The sequence below is a fragment of the Balaenoptera physalus genome, assembly GCF_965194825.1.
Source record: "Balaenoptera physalus genome assembly, contig: HAP1_SCAFFOLD_1282, whole genome shotgun sequence".
Taxonomy (NCBI): domain Eukaryota; kingdom Metazoa; phylum Chordata; class Mammalia; order Artiodactyla; family Balaenopteridae; genus Balaenoptera; species Balaenoptera physalus.
This window is the reverse complement of record NW_028125514.1, coordinates 53,272-74,659: the sequence shown is the minus strand read 5'-3', so window position 1 is coordinate 74,659 and position 21,388 is coordinate 53,272. Positions and strand designations below refer to the sequence as shown.

General features: G+C 45.5%; 1 long non-coding RNA gene across 1 annotated transcript in view; it reads left to right on the top strand.

Annotated features, from left to right (window-relative positions):
- The window catches only part of LOC309653840, a 153,305-nt gene that overhangs the window by 96,347 nt on the left and 35,570 nt on the right, over positions 1–21,388 (top strand). The window lies entirely within an intron of this gene.

Sequence of the window (21,388 nt, the reverse complement as noted above, 5' to 3'; positions counted from 1 at the left end):
GTATAGGTAGCCACAACATATATAGACAAGTATTTCAATGAAAACCGGTACAAAGCAGACAGCAAAATAGTAAGTGTAAAAGAGTTTCATTATTGTGCTCATTCATATTTTTACCCAGCAAGTAACAGGTATTAAGCCTAGGAGAAATATATCTTTCCATGAATATAACTCATATAATAAGCAGAAAGGAAGCTTAAAAAGTATCAAGAAGGTTTTTGTATTTATCCTAGAACTTAGAATCATCTTCCACATCCAAGAAGATGACATCCCAAGACCTCAAAAAACCATCATCCCTAGAATCCAATTAAAAAAGATTTTCAAATGTAAGAAAATCCAAAGGACTCCACAACATTGTTTTAGATAAATGTGGATGTTTGTGTTTTCTTTTTTTCTTTTGCCGCGCCGCGTGGCCCTGGCCGTGAAAGCACCGAGTCCTAAAGCGCTGGACCGCCAGGGAATTCCCTAAATGGGGAATTAGAGATGTGGGGCTTGACTTTTTCTTTTTCTTCTCCGGTAGCTAAGATCTACAAGCGAACGATGGCTGTTGATCAATGTGCTCTCTGTGTTAGGAAGGAAATAACTGTAAAAATGAAAAGCAACCTTGCCTTAGAAGCTACATATCACACAAAGGAAATAGTCCTTCTGATTCAATGTAGAAGATATCATTTAAAATGTTTAATTGGTCAAATGTCTACCTAGTTTAAAAATTAGAAAGAATAGAACACTGAAAAGCAGCCCCCTAGATAACCACTTTGGTTTCTGGTTTCTAGGAAGCATCATTTCTAAAACATACTTCTAAAGTGTTTCTATTCCAAACTGTCAAGTGCCAGCTGTATTCAGAGAGGCAATAAAAGAAAGAAAACGGAGTATGACTTTTCTGATAGGCTGCCCTTCCTGGTGATCCCCTGTTCTGGCCTTACTTTCCTTCTTAGTCTGTTAATGTAAGGATTTGCTACCATCAACTTTGTTTTGCCCTGCTCTGAGCAGATTTCCCTCTGTGCTGTTTCTGCTTTAATTTAAAATCTTTGGCTCCCATCAACATTCCATGGCAAACTGCCTCTTTCTTGAGAGCTCCTCTATGCTTTCCCTCTTCATTCTTATATTTTTTTCCCATCTCTTGGTTCCTGTTGGCCTGTGCTAATGAAAACAATCCTAAACTTGCTTACGTTTGACTCTGTGCCTCCCTATATAGCCCAGTACTCTCCATCCTCTCTCCCTATTCTCTCTTTTCAACTAGTCGAAATACTAGTGGAGGGAGACCATTGGAGATGAAACATCTTGGTATATATCGCTAGTTTTCTGTGTCACCTGGCTTTTCTATGTTTCTGTTGAAACACTCTTTTGAGAAGTCTCTGATTTCATTTTCTACATGGGTACCCTTTAAGGCTCAATATTGGAAAAGAAGGGGATCAGAGTGATCAACCCAATGTGGTATCCTAACGTAACAGATAAGGAAAGCAGCAGGCTTTGTGAGGCAGTCAGTGATTTGTCCAAAGTCACACAGACAGTAAACGTCAAAGTCAAAACTGAAATTAGGTCTCCAGACTTGTAGTTCAATACTTTCCCTCATTATTCCACGCTATTTTGAATCTCCTCCTCAATTTAGGGGCACAAGAAATCGAACGCAAAACTTTCCAAAGTTTCTTTTCTTACCTGACATGGTCAGAGAAGAGGAGACATCAACTGCAGGTACAAGGGATGAGGAGACAACACTAGAGGATGTCTGAGTGGCTGCAGCTGAACGGCGCACGTGTCCAGTACAAAGGTCACTGGTTACTGGTCCAAACGGCTCCACGGAAACCCCAAGACCTCTACCAAGTGGTAGTAGGTTTGGTAGGAGAGTGATGTCACAAAGCAGGCAGTTGAAAGGTATGAGCTAGCCAATAGGGAGGTCCGATCCCCAACAGGAGGGCGGGCTTGGGTGAAGAGAGCGTAGGAGAGCTAAAACAACCCCTCAATTTCTGAGCTCTGGGGAGGAAATCCTAGAAGACAGATTTACCTCCCCCAGGCTCTTCCATTAGGGAAATCATTGCAACATTTCTTACAGACGTTCATTAATATAATTAACTAACAGTTACTTATATTCTACAGAGTATTCTATTTTATGTATCATATACTTAGAGCTATATAGATCTTATTTAACTAGTATCCTTAGGAAGGAAAGAGCCATGCAGTTTGAACTATTAGAGTTGTAACTTGGTTAAAGAGCAGGGTGAAGTTTGTTGAGTGTACCCTGTGGAGAATGTTGTGGTCCAAGGCTCTTCTCTTTTAGTTTCTTCTCCTTGACTCCTACCTTCCTTGGGCTGGGCTAGGCTGGGGGCCAGGTTGGACTTGCGACTTAACATTTCTCTTCCGCTTTCTTTTTTTTTTTTTTTTTTTCTTCCATTATGGGCATTGCTTCTAGGACAAGCCTTGGTCTTGCATTGGATGTTCCTTCCTGTCAACTTCCAGCAGCAGGAGTCTTCTTTTCAGTGCTTGATGCTTCACGAAATAGACTCTGCCCATTGGCAGCAAATACCAGAGAGCCAGGAGACAGAGCTGGTTGCAGACCTTTCCTCTTCCAGCCTTTGGTTGCAATTGTTTTGCCCATGATTTGCTAGCTCTAGTTCCTTGGGCCACACAGGTATCCTGCCATCCAGCTCTTTTTATATGTGAGAGACATTCTGAACACTGTCCCTCTTTCTTTGCACAGAAGTATATACAGTGTGGCAGTTACCGTAATCTCCTCCCCCTTGCAAACAGCCCCTCTAGAATCTCGGACCTCTAGGACTCTCTGTCTTGCATGCTTGGGTGCAAGGCCAAGCACAATGAAGAGGAGAATAATTAGAGAAAGAGGAGGACATTGGTGGAGAACTGGGAGCAGGTAAGGTGAAAGGGCACCGGAGAAAAGAGATGCATGTAGGTTTTTTGGTTTCTGTGGGAAACAAGTTGACACACTTGGGCCTCATTTTGTATTAACAGAACAGAGAGTTGTAGATATAAGTAGCTAGATCGTGCAGCAACTGCCATGAAGTCTGTACACTGAAGAGAACAGTCTCACATCTAGTTTTCATTTTGTTTTATGTCATATTACCTTATTTATAGCATTCACTGGTATGTTTGTAGAACGCAGATGTTTTCAAATGCTCTGGTTTTGTCTACATGGTTATTTCCTTGTCCTATTTGTAAGGAATCCAACATTGTAAGACATATTGCATGTTTTTCTCTTGACGATTGTTTACCTTGAAGCGTCATGAGCTAACTTGAGCTGTTGGATTTTGTGGAGAAACTTTAAAAAGGGTCTGTGAAAAAGGCATTGTGGTGAGTCGCATTATGCACCCGAGCGTAAGGAGCAGATATCTGCCACCAGCCCAGCTTGGCCTGGATTGCCTCTGTGTTAGTTCCCCTGGTTAGTGCTTTTCTCCCTAACCACTCTTGTGACTGTGATAATGTGAGTTAAGGGCTGAGTTGCTAGTGATTTATGTGTGAGGTAGGCTGGTTTGAGGGAGGAAATCTATGGACCTAGTCATTTTCCTTGGTGGTAAGCTTTCAGGGGTGCAAAGATCGATCTTCCTGGGGACTTTTCTGGTACCAGGAAGATATCGCATAGATGGGACCTCCAAAGACACACATTTAATTTTTAGGCCTGTTGTTCCTATTATGGGATGTGAGTTTCTTCACTGATGGGGATGCTGCTTATCTGAGAAGAAACTGTGAAAGGTGGTGTAGTATAGAGGTGTGGCTTAAGCTTTTAAGTTTTCTTCAAGGTTTTTCCCCTAAGCTTCATACTTCAGACGGCCTACTTACATGAGACTAGTATGTGATGTCAGGCTAACAACTTCCTAAATACCTGCAAGCCAGATCAGTGTCTCTTTTCTCTATATTCCCATGGAAATCAAGGGTCCCGCCGAATTTTCCATCGAAACAGTTGATTTGTGCTGTCTCTAGGAATTCTACAGGGCGTACCGTTGCTTCCTAACCGGTGTCATTTGGGAGATCGATCCCCCTCTGTACGTTCAAATGATTAATTTTGAGACTCTGCTCATGTGTGCAGTAAACCCTTTAATTCCCTAAGACCTTCCTTTCCTCCATCTCATACCCCATGAAGCCCGCTTCAGTTTATCTCCTGAATTTCTTTGGAATCTGTCAGCTCTCCCTCAACATCCTAATACTGAACTTGCCTGTCTGTTGCGATTAGGTCCTAACTAGTGTCCATATATCTTGTTTCCCTCCAATCCATTCTTCACACAAGAAAGCTTCAAAGCAAGTTGGAACATTGCTCATAAACATCGCTCACAAACATTGTTTTGAGAATAGAAAACACACTGGTGGCCTTTAAGACTCTGCGTGCTCTAGAATCCTCTCTGCTTCTCTAGCCCCATCTTGTGCCACGTTTGCCCTCACTTTCTATGCTTCAGATACACTGAATTAACCTTAGTTCTCACTCATCTGACAGAAGTCAGTTGAGAAATTATTTTTCACTGTGATTCCTAGCATTAAGGAATTTGATGATCAGGTTTTGTATGAGGACTAAAACTAAACTGGGAAGTGGAAGAATTGCGTTTCAACTGTTTCAGTCAACACGCATGTATTAATGATACCTAAGTATTGAACACCGGGCTAGGTTTCATGAGGGATACAGAAGTTCTGGCCATCTCTGGTTTTGGGTATCCCTTATTTGTTGAGACCTTTGCGTTGTTTGGTTGCCTTTTGTCTGTTTTCCAGATGGGAAAACAGGAACAAGGGAAGTATAGGTTATTACTAGGTGGGGTTGAACAAGTGGAGCAGCAAACTGCAAAGCAGAAAGAAGAGGGACGTACTATAGAGGGATGTGATTTCCATTTTCAAGGCGCCTGCGTCCTGTGCAGGGAGACAGCCTAACATAAAATGTGCCTAACAAAAGATCTATTGACTTCTTACTAAAAATCTCCAGTTCATATAACCCAGGGGTTTATACCTTCTCCTTTAAAAGTTCTATTCCTGGGACTTCCCTGGTGGTCCAGTGGTGAAGACTCTGCGCTTCCAATGCAGCAGGCGTGGGTTCAATCCCTGGTTGGGGAGCTAAGATCCCACATGCTGCGCAGCCAAAGAAATTTTTTTCAAAAGTTATACTCCTGTGTTGTTGAATTTAGTGGTTTAGATTTTGTTTGAATGTTAAGAAGATTTCAGTTTATTTACCAGGAACAAACAAAACATAATGTAAAAATAGTTTCCCAGAAACGATTTCCATCGTTCTCTTCTTCCCTTTCTCCCGCAGACTGACTGGTGTTTCATCTTGACAAGTTCTCTGAAGTTCTCTGTCATTCCATAGGAAAGCGGTCTGGCTTGGAGGTTGCAATCCCAGGGAATTTTTCATCAGCGGGGAAGTCTCCATCACTACAGAGGAATCAAGGTTGAAGTCAGTCCCGGGTAAGTGAGATGCTCCCCCTAAACACCAACACAGCAGTCGTGTACCTTTCAAGGGGTTCAGGGGCAAGATGGGCAAGGCATTTCTACTAACTCTTCTTAAGGATCATGGACAGTGTGCCCTATGCTACGAGGTAAGCGGTGACTGTTGTAATTCTTACTGGTGATCATTTCATGTCACTGATCCTTGGCTCTCTTTGTATCTCATAGGACTGTTGTAAGTCCAATACAAAATGAGTCTTCTTTTTAAAAAACTGAAATGTTTTACAAAGCCTAGCATTCTCATAGAGAGTCCTTTGAATTCTCCCCACTTTCCCGAGAGGCTAAGAACACTTCACACCATGAACTAGGAGAGGGGGTAGAGCCCTTTCTGATGAAATATAGAAACAAAGACAGAGTCTTAGCCTGCTTGCTCTCTGGACAGGATCTCGGACCACAAGGTCTTAAATCCTGGTATAAATGACGGAAGTGAGGACAGTTCAACTGGCACTCTCATAACAAGAGTTCTGAAACACCTTCCAAAGAGACTGTAGCGGTAGACGAGGGAAGGGAGTGCTACAGTGTGGTAGTACAGGGGGAATGCTCGGCTACAGCAGTGAAAAATGTGGTACCTATTGGTGTGCTCTCGGGGTTCTTGTACATGTAGCATAGATGACCTTTACACTGTCCCTCCCACCTTCCCACCTGCATTAGGTGTTCTGTTTTTTTGTTTGTTTGTTTGTTTTTAATTTACGTTTATTGATTGATTGATTGATTGAACTTATTTATTCTACGTATTTATTTTTTTGGCTGCACTGGGTCCTCATTGGTGTGCACGGGCTTTCTCTAGTTGCGGCTAGCGGGGTCTACTCTTGGTTGCGGTGTGCGGGCTTCTCATCGCGGTGGCCTCTCTTGTTGCGGAGCATGGGCTGTAGGCGCGTGGGCTTCGGTAGTTGCGGCTCACGGGCTCTGGAATGCAGGCTCAGTCGTTGTGGCACATGCGCTTAGTTGCTGCACGGCATGTGGGATCTTCGCAGACCGGGGCTCGAAGCCGTGTCCCCTGCATTGGCAGGCGCCACCAGGGAAGCCCTAGCTGTTCTTACATAGAGTCTAAAAACAGAGAGCACTGAGAGAAGGTAGTGGTTATTAAAGGCTCAGGATCTAAATTCTACCTGTCTCTACACCCCTTCCGAGCTGTCGATTTGACCCCGTTTGTGAATGCCGACCTCATTCTTCAACTTGCTCTGCCGTTTGTATACTCACCTTGAAAACTTGTTTCTGTGATGCGTTGAGCAGACACAGGGTGGCAGATTGCAGAGGTGGAAGCTGGTGGTCGGATATTTGCGGGCTGAATCTCCTTCAGTCCCATTCCCATTTCTGGTTGCGCAGAGGCCCTACTTCCTGTGTATGACGCGGAGCCATAGGATTGCGGGCAGGAGCCAAGTTCTCCATACAGTGAAGACCCCAGTGTGCCTTGGTTATAGTAATATACCTGGCTTCCTTCCTGGTAGGGAAGTGACAGGCGGCTATGCCCCTGATTTGTTCGTGGGCCTCCTGATGCAGCAGTTCCCTTGGCTCTGGCCCTGTCGTCAGCTGCCCCTAGGAGGACTCTGAGCCCTAGCCACTTCTCTGGTAGATTTGCCTATTCCCCCACTATAATCACACCTGAATAAGGCAACTCAAACCTTTCAGAGATGTGTCGTGAACCTCTTGTTTTCTGAAATACCTATCTGGTGGTTGTGAGACTTAAGGCCAACCTCCCCGAGAGACTTTGTTTCTATTTCTCCTAGTAAACCTAGACTCATCTCCTGTCACCTTCAACTCTACTCCAATTGTGTTCTTTCAACCCAGACCCCTGACCCTGCTTTTTACTTCTGCCATTTCATCCTCACTCCTGCTTCCTTTCCTAAATCCATACGTCTCTTTTGGCCTTCCTAGCCCTGGGCCAAGTTCCTTCCTCTTTCCTCAGTTTTTACCCCTTTCCTTCATTCTCCCATCCAACTTTCAGGCCTTCCTTTCTCACGCCCCAGTTAGCAGCATCTCAAAATTCGAAAGGTTTATTACTCATCTATTAATTCTATTCCATTTACTTATTCGGTTCTATACCTATCTTACCTATGTATGGAAGAACCGCTGGTAGCCAAGGTGGCAGCAAGAATCCTAGCAGCTGTCACCTGACGTATCCGTAGTAGTCAGCAATTTCCATTTCTTTGTCCCTCTGGGTGAAAAATTGCAGCTTCCCCGAAGAGGTGTATCTGGCAGCATTCTCCCGTTGTTGTTGAGCCCGCCTCTTCATGGCCTCTCGCTCTGGCCTCTGCTCTTGTTCGATGGGCTTTGACATGACTGGCTCAGGCACGTTGGGTTCCCTCCATGGAACTCGTTGCTTGCTGAAGTCTTGGAGTAGAAGTTGGGTTTGGAGCTTGGGTGGGGACTGGCGCTTAGTCACAGCAGGGGGAACAGGCTCGCGCTGGAGAGAAGCGCCAGATGAAGTTTTGTAGGGTGCAGGCCTAGGAGCAGCAGGCTGAGGGACACGAGGCTGGGTATGGTTGGTCCAAGCCGGTTGGGTTGGGTTGGCCACAGTTGGCTGAGCTGGTTTGGCGGGACCTGGCAAAGAGGCAGGAGCTGGCTGGGATGAATTGACTGCAGCAGGTTGAGCTGAGTCAGTAGAACCAGGCTGGGCACGGTAAGCCACAGCAGGCCGATGTGAGGCCAGAGACTGTGGCCTCCGAGGAGCGGGTCGAGCTTGAGGCTTGTCCCAGGCAGAAAAAGGCAGAGGTATCAACTTGACCTTCCCAGGAGGAGGCCGCTCACACTGGGATGGAGATGGACACTCTGTTTCAGCACTGCTGTCTGGTTTCTGGGCTTGGACTTGCGTTTTCTCAGGCCTCTTACCCTCACGTGGGGTATGCCGCCGTGGCTGGATCGCTGGGGGTGGCTGGGGGTCTTTGGGGTTGCTTGAATTTCCCAAGAGCCGACAGGAAGAGAGCCCAGTTTTCGTCTCATTCTTCTTCCCCAGCGCATGAAGAACCTTCACAGACTCCAGCATGCGCACGCCAAGGGAGGTTCGAGGCTTTTGAAAGCTCTCTTGGCGAAGCTCAGTTTGGTGTTCCTTTCGCTTCGTGTTGGGGATTGCTGGCTTGTCTTCTGCCTTGACTTTGTTCCCTGACTGCTTGTTCTCTTCAGCCTTGTTTCTTCCTCTGGTCCTTTTGGTCTTTTCCTGCCCATGGCTCTCAGTTTTGCTGATCTTTCCGGATGCAGCTTTCTGAGGTTTGCCTTGAGAGTGCTTGGCCGTGTTCGCAGGAGCCCTGTCACTGACTGCAGCAGTGCATATAACCGCTTCTCCCCCTAACAGGCACTCTGGATCCTTTGGCTGGATTTTGGCCTTGGGAGCACCACCGATAGGCTCAGAGGCTTTCTGTTTGTTCTTCCTGGGTTGATCAGAGGGAACCTTTACGACACTTGGCTTTTCCTGCACCTGATTCACCTTAATGGCTCTGGTGTCTTCAGCTTTGATCACGTTGGGACCTTGGGATCGATCAAGATCTTTCCAAGAATTAAAGAGCTGGGGAAGGTGAATATCCTCCGCCAGTGTAGTAATGTCTGCAAGACCACTGCTAGGTTCAGTCCCATTTTCAAGTGTCCCTAGGTCCTGACGACTCAGGCTGTTCTCTCCCAGATCAGCATTTTCAGAACCAGGCTGCTCCTCTTGGCTGAGGGGATCGGTGCAGGCCAGCGGCTGGGGAATATCAGGGATTCCCAAAGGGAGTAGTGGAGGATCTTGGTTTTCTATTGGGATCTGGTAGGCCTCCAGAGGCTTTGACAGCTTGGTTTTGATATCCTCCACGTTCTTACTCTCTGTTTGTCCCTGGCTTGGAGCTGGAGGCAGGGCCAGGAGACGCCTGGCACTCTGGACTGGAGCTGTCACTGAAATGTCCCCAAGTTCAGATGGTGGGTTACTCTCAAGTATGTGACTGTTTCTGCTACTGCAGGACTTGGGGAGTTCTTGAGTTTGTGTCACACAAAACGTCTGGCTTGGAGGTTGCAATCCCAGGGAATTTTTCATCACCAGGGAAGTCTCCATCACTACAAAGGGATCAAGGGAGAAGTCAGTCCCTGGTAAATGAGATGCTCCCCCTAAACACCAACACAGCAGTCGTGTACCTTTCAAGGGGTTCAGGGGCAAGATGGGCAAGGCATTTCTACTAACTCTTCTTAAGGATCATGGACAGTGCCCTATGCTACGAGGTAAGCGGTGACTGTTGTAATGCTTAACTGGTGATCATTTCATGTCACTGATCCTTGGCTCTCTTTGTATCTCATAGGACTGTTGTAAGTCCAATACAAAATGAGTCTTCTTTTTAAACAACTGAAATGTTTTACAAAGCCTAGCATTCTCATATAGAGTCCTTTCAATTCTCCCCACTTTCCCGAGAGGCTAAGAACACTTCACACCATGAACTAGGAGAGGGGGTAGAGCCCTTTCTGATGAAATACAGAAACAAAGACAGAGTCTTAGCCTGCTTGCTCTCTGGACAGGATCTCGGACCACAAGGTCTTAAATCCTGGTATAAATGACGGAAGTGAGGACACTTCAACTGGCACTCTCATAACAAGAGTTCTGAGACACCTTCCAAAGAGACTGTAGCAGTAGACGAGGGAAGGGAGTGCTACAGTGTGGTAGTACAGGGGGAATGCTCGGCTACAGCAGTGAAAAATGTGGTACCTATTGGTGTGCTCTCGGGGTTCTTGTACATGTAGCATAGATGACCTTTACAGTGTCCCTGCCACCTTCCCACCTGCATTAGGTGTTCTTTTTGTTTTTTTGTTTTTTTTAATTTACGTTTATTTATTGATTGATTGTTTGAACTTATTTATTCTACGTATTTATTTTTTTGGCTGCACAGGGTCTTCATTGCTGTGCACGGGCTTTCTCTAGTTGCGGCTAGCGGGGTCTACTCTTGGTTGCGGTGTGCGGGCTTCTCTTGTTGCGGAGCATGCGCTCTAGGCGCGTGGGCTTCGGTAGTTGCGGCTCACGGGCTCTAGAATGCAGGCTCAGTCGTTGTGGCACATGGGCTTAGTTGCTCCACGGCATGTGGGATCTTCCCAGACCAGGGCTCGAACCAGTGTCCGCCGCATTGCATTGGCAGGCGGATTCTTAACCACGGCGCCACCAGGGAAGCCCTAGGTGTTCTTATATAGAGTCTAAAAACAGAGGGCACTGAGCGAAGGTAGTGGTTACTAAAGGCTCAGGATCTAAATTCTACCTGTCTCTACACCCCTTCCCAGCTGTCGATTTGACCCCATTTGTGAATGCCGACCTCATTCTTCAACTTTCTCTGCCGTTTGTATACTCACCTTGAAAACTTGTTTCTGTGATGCGTTGAGCAGACACAGGGTGGCAGATTGCAGAGGTGGAAGCTGGTGGTCGGATATTTGTGGGCTGAATCTCCTTCAGTCCCATTCCCATTTCTGGTTGCGCAGAGGCCCTACTTCCTGTGTATGACGCGGAGCCATAGGATTGCGGGCAGGAGCCAAGTTCTCCATACAGTGAAGACCCCAGTGTGCCTTGGTTATAGTAATATACCTGGCTTCCTTCCTGGTAGGGAAGTGACAGGCGGCTATGCCCCTGATTTGGAATCTGAGATGGTGCTTCCTGAGCAAGCCTGGCAGAAAGTGATGGATATAGAGGGACCATGTTATTGGCGTCTGAAGTTTTATCATCCTGGGCTGCCATAAACATGGAGGAAGCAGCTGGGTGCCGGTCAGTGAGTGCCAGAGTAAAGTCTCCGAGTGAAGAGGAATTCTTTTCAGTGCTTCCTGTGATGTCCCACTCAAGAACACCTGGATAGGAAGGAGCTGAAGTGGAGATCTGGCTGTGGTCAGTAACTCCAGATAACATAGTCGTGCTGGAATGTTGGTAAAGGTAGGCACTACCCATGAGTGTCTGGAAAGAGGTACCGGTAGCCGATGCCGAACTGACGGCAGGGGCAGAGACTCTGGAGAAGTTGCAGACACTTCGTGTTAGGGAAGTTGCATTGCTCACCACAGGAAGACAATGCTGCAGAGAATTTAGAGTTCCAAGTAGAGATGGATTTTGGAAATTTTCTGTAAGAACAAGAGGGTCATGAAAAACTCAGGGAGGTTGAGAAATTCTCACTACGTTTGAGGAACAGCATTATCTTAAGGTTCTTGCTCTCAGGACACCTCTACTATCGACCCTTCCTGAGAAACCCAAAATCAGACAGTTAATGATGGCTGTAAGGACTGAGCAGTTTTCCACTCTTCTGTATTAACTGCCTGTGCTCCCATCTTGGGCACAGATGGGCAGAAGAGCCAAGTGGTATGGTTCAGACATTGTTCTCTAGGCTGGAAGCAACCTTCTCCCTGCCCTGTCTTTCCCTTCAGCCTGCACTCGTATTGACTTCTATGCTATTTCCTAGACTGGAAGCATTTTAGAACTAGGAGGCCCTTAGAGAACTTTCTCTTTTTTCAGTCTCATTTCACGAGTAAGGAAACTGAGGCTCAGAGAGGTCGGGTTGACTTGTTCAGGTTCTCTCATTATGTTAGTGTCATTACCAGGTTTCAGAACCTAAGTATCCTGACTTCCTTGCCAGGACTCCACTCTGAGCATGATAGTGCCAGAAAGCAGGAGAAATAGAACTTATAATATAAGCATTTTTTTTGTCCATTAGAAAACAGTACGGCCATTACCATTGTCATCTTCAGTGTCTCCCTTTGCTTGTGCAGTTCCCACGCTATTACCTAGAGTTGACGTATAGCTCAGTCCAACTGGTGAACTGAAAGAGTCATTTTTGCCCTCTTCAAGCCTGGTTTCTCATCCTACCTCAAAATGATTACCCGAAAGTGGATTTCTTAAGTGCTTTTGGAAAGAGAAAAGTTATCTGATTACTTCAGATTACTCATCTATAAAGTGGTTATAACACCACCACCAATAATAATAGCAGTAATAATTAATAGATGAATAAGCTGATCTATTGCGTATGATTTATATGGAGGAAGATACAATAAGTTCTAGAAAGACAAAGAAAAATCATGAAAAACATGTTACGTAACGAAAAAGAAATCCATAGATATTAATGAAAACTGGGGTATGTGGGCAAGTATCAAAGCCTAATGAATTTACTAACAAATGACATTCTGTACCATACATGCAATATTATGAAAGTGAATTTTGCCCACTCTATTTTAGTGAATACTATTAACCAAAAAACACGATGGAGGTGATAGAGGTGAATGAATTCCTAGCCAATGCATACAGACAGAGACGATAAATCAGTAAAAAATGCACAACAAGCAACAGAATGCAACAAATGTGAATGTATAGGTAGCCACAACATATATAGACAAGTATTTCAATGAAAACCGGTACAAAGCAGACAGCAAAATAGTAAGTGTAAAAGAGTTTCATTATTGTGCTCATTCATATTTTTACCCAGCAAGTAACAGGTATTAAGCCTAGGAGAAATATATCTTTCCATGAATATAACTCATATAATAAGCAGAAAGGAAGCTTAAAAAGTATCAAGAAGGTTTTTGTATTTATCCTAGAACTTAGAATCATCTTCCACATCCAAGAAGATGACATCCCAAGACCTCAAAAAACCATCATCCCTAGAATCCAATTAAAAAAGATTTTCAAATGTAAGAAAATCCAAAGGACTCCACAATATTGTTTTAGATAAATGTGGATGTTTGTGTTTTCTTTTTTTCTTTTGCCGCGCCGCGTGGCCCTGGCCGTGAAAGCACCGAGTCCTAAAGCGCTGGACCGCCAGGGAATTCCCTAAATGGGGAATTAGAGATGTGGGGCTTGACTTTTTCTTTTTCTTCTCCGGTAGCTAAGATCTACAAGCGAACGATGGCTGTTGATCAATGTGCTCTCTGTGTTAGGAAGGAAATAACTGTAAAAATGAAAAGCAACCTTGCCTTAGAAGCTACATATCACACAAAGGAAATAGTCCTTCTGATTCAATGTAGAAGATATCATTTAAAATGTTTAATTGGTCAAATGTCTACCTAGTTTAAAAATTAGAAAGAATAGAACACTGAAAAGCAGCCCCCTAGATAACCACTTTGGTTTCTGGTTTCTAGGAAGCATCATTTCTAAAACATACTTCTAAAGTGTTTCTATTCCAAACTGTCAAGTGCCAGCTGTATTCAGAGAGGCAATAAAAGAAAGAAAACGGAGTATGACTTTTCTGATAGGCTGCCTTTCCTGGTGATCCCCTGTTCTGGCCTTACTTTCCTTCTTAGTCTGTTAATGTAAGGATTTGCTACCATCAACTTTGTTTTGCCCTGCTCTGAGCAGATTTCCCTCTGTGCTGTTTCTGCTTTAATTTAAAATCTTTGGCTCCCATCAACATTCCATGGCAAACTGCCTCTTTCTTGAGAGCTCCTCTATGCTTTCCCTCTTCATTCTTATATTTTTTTCCCATCTCTTGGTTCCTGTTGGCCTGTGCTAATGAAAACAATCCTAAACTTGCTTACGTTTGACTCTGTGCCTCCCTATATAGCCCAGTACTCTCCATCCTCTCTCCCTATTCTCTCTTTTCAACTAGTCGAAATACTAGTGGAGGGAGACCATTGGAGATGAAACATCTTGGTATATATCGCTAGTTTTCTGTGTCACCTGGCTTTTCTATGTTTCTGTTGAAACACTCTTTTGAGAAGTCTCTGATTTCATTTTCTACATGGGTACCCTTTAAGGCTCAATATTGGAAAAGAAGGGGATCAGAGTGATCAACCCAATGTGGTATCCTAACGTAACAGATAAGGAAAGCAGCAGGCTTTGTGAGGCAGTCAGTGATTTGTCCAAAGTCACACAGACAGTAAACGTCAAAGTCAAAACTGAAATTAGGTCTCCAGACTTGTAGTTCAATACTTTCCCTCATTATTCCACGCTATTTTGAATCTCCTCCTCAATTTAGGGGCACAAGAAATCGAACGCAAAACTTTCCAAAGTTTCTTTTCTTACCTGACATGGTCAGAGAAGAGGAGACATCAACTGCAGGTACAAGGGATGAGGAGACAACACTAGAGGATGTCTGAGTGGCTGCAGCTGAACGGCGCACGTGTCCAGTACAAAGGTCACTGGTTACTGGTCCAAACGGCTCCACGGAAACCCCAAGACCTCTACCAAGTGGTAGTAGGTTTGGTAGGAGAGTGATGTCACAAAGCAGGCAGTTGAAAGGTATGAGCTAGCCAATAGGGAGGTCCGATCCCCAACAGGAGGGCGGGCTTGGGTGAAGAGAGCGTAGGAGAGCTAAAACAACCCCTCAATTTCTGAGCTCTGGGGAGGAAATCCTAGAAGACAGATTTACCTCCCCCAGGCTCTTCCATTAGGGAAATCATTGCAACATTTCTTACAGACGTTCATTAATATAATTAACTAACAGTTACTTATATTCTACAGAGTATTCTATTTTATGTATCATATACTTAGAGCTATATAGATCTTATTTAACTAGTATCCTTAGGAAGGAAAGAGCCATGCAGTTTGAACTATTAGAGTTGTAACTTGGTTAAAGAGCAGGGTGAAGTTTGTTGAGTGTACCCTGTGGAGAATGTTGTGGTCCAAGGCTCTTCTCTTTTAGTTTCTTCTCCTTGACTCCTACCTTCCTTGGGCTGGGCTAGGCTGGGGGCCAGGTTGGACTTGCGACTTAACATTTCTCTTCCGCTTTCTTTTTTTTTTTTTTTTTTTCTTCCATTATGGGCATTGCTTCTAGGACAAGCCTTGGTCTTGCATTGGATGTTCCTTCCTGTCAACTTCCAGCAGCAGGAGTCTTCTTTTCAGTGCTTGATGCTTCACGAAATAGACTCTGCCCATTGGCAGCAAATACCAGAGAGCCAGGAGACAGAGCTGGTTGCAGACCTTTCCTCTTCCAGCCTTTGGTTGCAATTGTTTTGCCCATGATTTGCTAGCTCTAGTTCCTTGGGCCACACAGGTATCCTGCCATCCAGCTCTTTTTATATGTGAGAGACATTCTGAACACTGTCCCTCTTTCTTTGCACAGAAGTATATACAGTGTGGCAGTTACCGTAATCTCCTCCCCCTTGCAAACAGCCCCTCTAGAATCTCGGACCTCTAGGACTCTCTGTCTTGCATGCTTGGGTGCAAGGCCAAGCACAATGAAGAGGAGAATAATTAGAGAAAGAGGAGGACATTGGTGGAGAACTGGGAGCAGGTAAGGTGAAAGGGCACCGGAGAAAAGAGATGCATGTAGGTTTTTTGGTTTCTGTGGGAAACAAGTTGACACACTTGGGCCTCATTTTGTATTAACAGAACAGAGAGTTGTAGATATAAGTAGCTAGATCGTGCAGCAACTGCCATGAAGTCTGTACACTGAAGAGAACAGTCTCACATCTAGTTTTCATTTTGTTTTATGTCATATTACCTTATTTATAGCATTCACTGGTATGTTTGTAGAACGCAGATGTTTTCAAATGCTCTGGTTTTGTCTACATGGTTATTTCCTTGTCCTATTTGTAAGGAATCCAACATTGTAAGACATATTGCATGTTTTTCTCTTGACGATTGTTTACCTTGAAGCGTCATGAGCTAACTTGAGCTGTTGGATTTTGTGGAGAAACTTTAAAAAGGGTCTGTGAAAAAGGCATTGTGGTGAGTCGCATTATGCACCCGAGCGTAAGGAGCAGATATCTGCCACCAGCCCAGCTTGGCCTGGATTGCCTCTGTGTTAGTTCCCCTGGTTAGTGCTTTTCTCCCTAACCACTCTTGTGACTGTGATAATGTGAGTTAAGGGCTGAGTTGCTAGTGATTTATGTGTGAGGTAGGCTGGTTTGAGGGAGGAAATCTATGGACCTAGTCATTTTCCTTGGTGGTAAGCTTTCAGGGGTGCAAAGATCGATCTTCCTGGGGACTTTTCTGGTACCAGGAAGATATCGCATAGATGGGACCTCCAAAGACACACATTTAATTTTTAGGCCTGTTGTTCCTATTATGGGATGTGAGTTTCTTCACTGATGGGGATGCTGCTTATCTGAGAAGAAACTGTGAAAGGTGGTGTAGTATAGAGGTGTGGCTTAAGCTTTTAAGTTTTCTTCAAGGTTTTTCCCCTAAGCTTCATACTTCAGACGGCCTACTTACATGAGACTAGTATGTGATGTCAGGCTAACAACTTCCTAAATACCTGCAAGCCAGATCAGTGTCTCTTTTCTCTATATTCCCATGGAAATCAAGGGTCCCGCCGAATTTTCCATCGAAACAGTTGATTTGTGCTGTCTCTAGGAATTCTAAAGGGCGTACCGTTGCTTCCTAACCGGTGTCATTTGGGAGATCGATCCCCCTCTGTACGTTCAAATGATTAATTTTGAGACTCTGCTCATGTGTGCAGTAAACCCTTTAATTCCCTAAGACCTTCCTTTCCTCCATCTCATACCCCATGAAGCCCGCTTCAGTTTATCTCCTGAATTTCTTTGGAATCTGTCAGCTCTCCCTCAACATCCTAATACTGAACTTGCCTGTCTGTTGCGATTAGGTCCTAACTAGTGTCCATATATCTTGTTTCCCTCCAATCCATTCTTCACACAAGAAAGCTTCAAAGCAAGTTGGAACATTGCTCATAAACATCGCTCACAAACATTGTTTTGAGAATAGAAAACACACTGGTGGCCTTTAAGACTCTGCGTGCTCTAGAATCCTCTCTGCTTCTCTAGCCCCATCTTGTGCCACGTTTGCCCTCACTTTCTATGCTTCAGATACACTGAATTAACCTTAGTTCTCACTCATCTGACAGAAGTCAGTTGAGAAATTATTTTTCACTGTGATTCCTAGCATTAAGGAATTTGATGATCAGGTTTTGTATGAGGACTAAAACTAAACTGGGAAGTGGAAGAATTGCGTTTCAACTGTTTCAGTCAACACGCATGTATTAATGATACCTAAGTATTGAACACCGGGCTAGGTTTCATGAGGGATACAGAAGTTCTGGCCATCTCTGGTTTTGGGTATCCCTTATTTGTTGAGACCTTTGCGTTGTTTGGTTGCCTTTTGTCTGTTTTCCAGATGGGAAAACAGGAACAAGGGAAGTATAGGTTATTACTAGGTGGGGTTGAACAAGTGGAGCAGCAAACTGCAAAGCAGAAAGAAGAGGGACGTACTATAGAGGGATGTGATTTCCATTTTCAAGGCGCCTGCGTCCTGTGCAGGGAGACAGCCTAACATAAAATGTGCCTAACAAAAGATCTATTGACTTCTTACTAAAAATCTCCAGTTCATATAACCCAGGGGTTTATACCTTCTCCTTTAAAAGTTCTATTCCTGGGACTTCCCTGGTGGTCCAGTGGTGAAGACTCTGCGCTTCCAATGCAGCAGGCGTGGGTTCAATCCCTGGTTGGGGAGCTAAGATCCCACATGCTGCGCAGCCAAAGAAATTTTTTTCAAAAGTTATACTCCTGTGTTGTTGAATTTAGTGGTTTAGATTTTGTTTGAATGTTAAGAAGATTTCAGTTTATTTACCAGGAACAAACAAAACATAATGTAAAAATAGTTTCCCAGAAACGATTTCCATCGTTCTCTTCTTCCCTTTCTCCCGCAGACTGACTGGTGTTTCATCTTGACAAGTTCTCTGAAGTTCTCTGTCATTCCATAGGAAAGCGGTCTGGCTTGGAGGTTGCAATCCCAGGGAATTTTTCATCAGCGGGGAAGTCTCCATCACTACAGAGGAATCAAGGTTGAAGTCAGTCCCGGGTAAGTGAGATGCTCCCCCTAAACACCAACACAGCAGTCGTGTACCTTTCAAGGGGTTCAGGGGCAAGATGGGCAAGGCATTTCTACTAACTCTTCTTAAGGATCATGGACAGTGTGCCCTATGCTACGAGGTAAGCGGTGACTGTTGTAATTCTTACTGGTGATCATTTCATGTCACTGATCCTTGGCTCTCTTTGTATCTCATAGGACTGTTGTAAGTCCAATACAAAATGAGTCTTCTTTTTAAAAAACTGAAATGTTTTACAAAGCCTAGCATTCTCATAGAGAGTCCTTTGAATTCTCCCCACTTTCCCGAGAGGCTAAGAACACTTCACACCATGAACTAGGAGAGGGGGTAGAGCCCTTTCTGATGAAATATAGAAACAAAGACAGAGTCTTAGCCTGCTTGCTCTCTGGACAGGATCTCGGACCACAAGGTCTTAAATCCTGGTATAAATGACGGAAGTGAGGACAGTTCAACTGGCACTCTCATAACAAGAGTTCTGAAACACCTTCCAAAGAGACTGTAGCAGTAGACGAGGGAAGGGAGTGCTACAGTGTGGTAGTACAGGGGGAATGCTCGGCTACAGCAGTGAAAAATGTGGTACCTATTGGTGTGCTCTCGGGGTTCTTGTACATGTAGCATAGATGACCTTTACAGTGTCCCTCCCACCTTCCCACCTGCATTAGGTGTTCTGTTTTTTTGTTTGTTTTTTTTTTTTTAATTTACGTTTATTGATTGATTGATTGATTGAACTTATTTATTCTACGTATTTATTTTTTTGGCTGCACTGGGTCCTCATTGGTGTGCACGGGCTTTCTCTAGTTGCGGCTAGCGGGGTCTACTCTTGGTTGCGGTGTGCGGGCTTCTCATCGCGGTGGCCTCTCTTGTTGCGGAGCATGGGCTGTAGGCGCGTGGGCTTCGGTAGTTGCGGCTCACGGGCTCTGGAATGCAGGCTCAGTCGTTGTGGCACATGCGCTTAGTTGCTGCACGGCATGTGGGATCTTCGCAGACCGGGGCTCGAAGCCGTGTCCCCTGCATTGGCAGGCGCCACCAGGGAAGCCCTAGCTGTTCTTACATAGAGTCTAAAAACAGAGAGCACTGAGAGAAGGTAGTGGTTATTAAAGGCTCAGGATCTAAATTCTACCTGTCTCTACACCCCTTCCCAGCTGTCGATTTGACCCCGTTTGTGAATGCCGACCTCATTCTTCAACTTTCTCTGCCGTTTGTATACTCACCTTGAAAACTTGTTTCTGTGATGCGTTGAGCAGACACAGGGTGGCAGATTGCAGAGGTGGAAGCTGGTGGTCGGATATTTGTGGGCTGAATCTCCTTCAGTCCCATTCCCATTTCTGGTTGCGCAGAGGCCCTACTTCCTGTGTATGACGCGGAGCCATAGGATTGCAGGCAGGAGCCACGTTCTCCATACAGTGAAGACCCCAGTGTGCCTTGGTTATAGTAATATACCTGGCTTCCTTCCTGGTAGGGAAGTGACAGGCGGCTATGCCCCTGATTTGTTCGTGGGCCTCCTGATACAGCAGTTCCCTTGGCTCTGGCCCTGTCGTCAGCTGCCCCTAGGAGGACTCTGAGCCCTAGCCACTTCTCTGGTAGATTTGCCTATTCCCCCACTATAATCACACCTGAATAAGGCAACTCAAACCTTTCAGAGATGTGTCGTGAACCTCTTGTTTTCTGAAATACCTATCTGGTGGTTGTGAGACTTAAGGCCAACCTCCCCGAGAGACTTTGTTTCTATTTCTCCTAGTAAACCTAGACTCATCTCCTGTCACCTTCAACTCTACTCCAATTGTGTTCTTTCAACCCAGACCCCTGACCCTGCTTTTTACTTCTGCCATTTCATCCTCACTCCTGCTTCCTTTCCTAAATCCATACGTCTCTTTTGGCCTTCCTAGCCCTGGGCCAAGTTCCTTCCTCTTTCCTCAGTTTTTACCCCTTTCCTTCATTCTCCCATCCAACTTTCAGGCCTTCCTTTCTCACGCTCCAGTTAGCAGCATCTCAAAATTCGAAAGGTTTATTACTCATCTATTAATTCTATTCCATTTACTTATTCGGTTCTATACCTATCTTACCTATGTATGGAAGAACCGCTGGTAGCCAAGGTGGCAGCAAGAATCCTAGCAGCTGTCACCTGACGTATCCGTAGTAGTCAGCAATTTCCATTTCTTTGTCCCTCTGGGTGAAAAATTGCAGCTTCCCCGAAGAGGTGTATCTGGCAGCATTCTCCCGTTGTTGTTGAGCCCGCCTCTTCATGGCCTCTCGCTCTGGCCTCTGCTCTTGTTCGATGGGCTTTGACATGACTGGCTCAGGCACGTTGGGTTCCCTCCATGGAACTCGTTGCTTGCTGAAGTCTTGGAGTAGAAGTTGGGTTTGGAGCTTGGGTGGGGACTGGCGCTTAGTCACAGCAGGGGGAACAGGCTCGCGCTGGAGAGAAGCGCCAGATGAAGTTTTGTAGGGTGCAGGCCTAGGAGCAGCAGGCTGAGGGACACGAGGCTGGGTATGGTTGGTCCAAGCCGGTTGGGTTGGGTTGGCCACAGTTGGCTGAGCTGGTTTGGCGGGACCTGGCAAAGAGGCAGGAGCTGACTGGGATGAATTGACTGCAGCAGGTTGAGCTGAGTCAGTAGAACCAGGCTGGGCACGGTAAGCCACAGCAGGCCGATGTGAGGCCAGAGACTGTGGCCTCCGAGGAGCGGGTCGAGCTTGAGGCTTGTCCCAGGCAGAAAAAGGCAGAGGTATCAACTTGACCTTCCCAGGAGGAGGCCGCTCACACTGGGATGGAGATGGACACTCTGTTTCAGCACTGCTGTCTGGTTTCTGGGCTTGGACTTGCGTTTTCTCAGGCCTCTTACCCTCACGTGGGGTATGCCGCCGTGGCTGGATCGCTGGGGGTGGCTGGGGGTCTTTGGGGTTGCTTGAATTTCCCAAGAGCCGACAGGAAGAGAGCCCAGTTTTCGTCTCATTCTTCTTCCCCAGCGCATGAAGAACCTTCACAGACTCCAGCATGCGCACGCCAAGGGAGGTTCGAGGCTTTTGAAAGCTCTCTTGGCGAAGCTCAGTTTGGTGTTCCTTTCGCTTCGTGTTGGGGATTGCTGGCTTGTCTTCTGCCTTGACTTTGTTCCCTGACTGCTTGTTCTCTTCAGCCTTGTTTCTTCCTCTGGTCCTTTTGGTCTTTTCCTGCCCATGGCTCTCAGTTTTGCTGATCTTTCCGGATGCAGCTTTCTGAGGTTTGCCTTGAGAGTGCTTGGCCGTGTTCGCAGGAGCCCTGTCACTGACTGCAG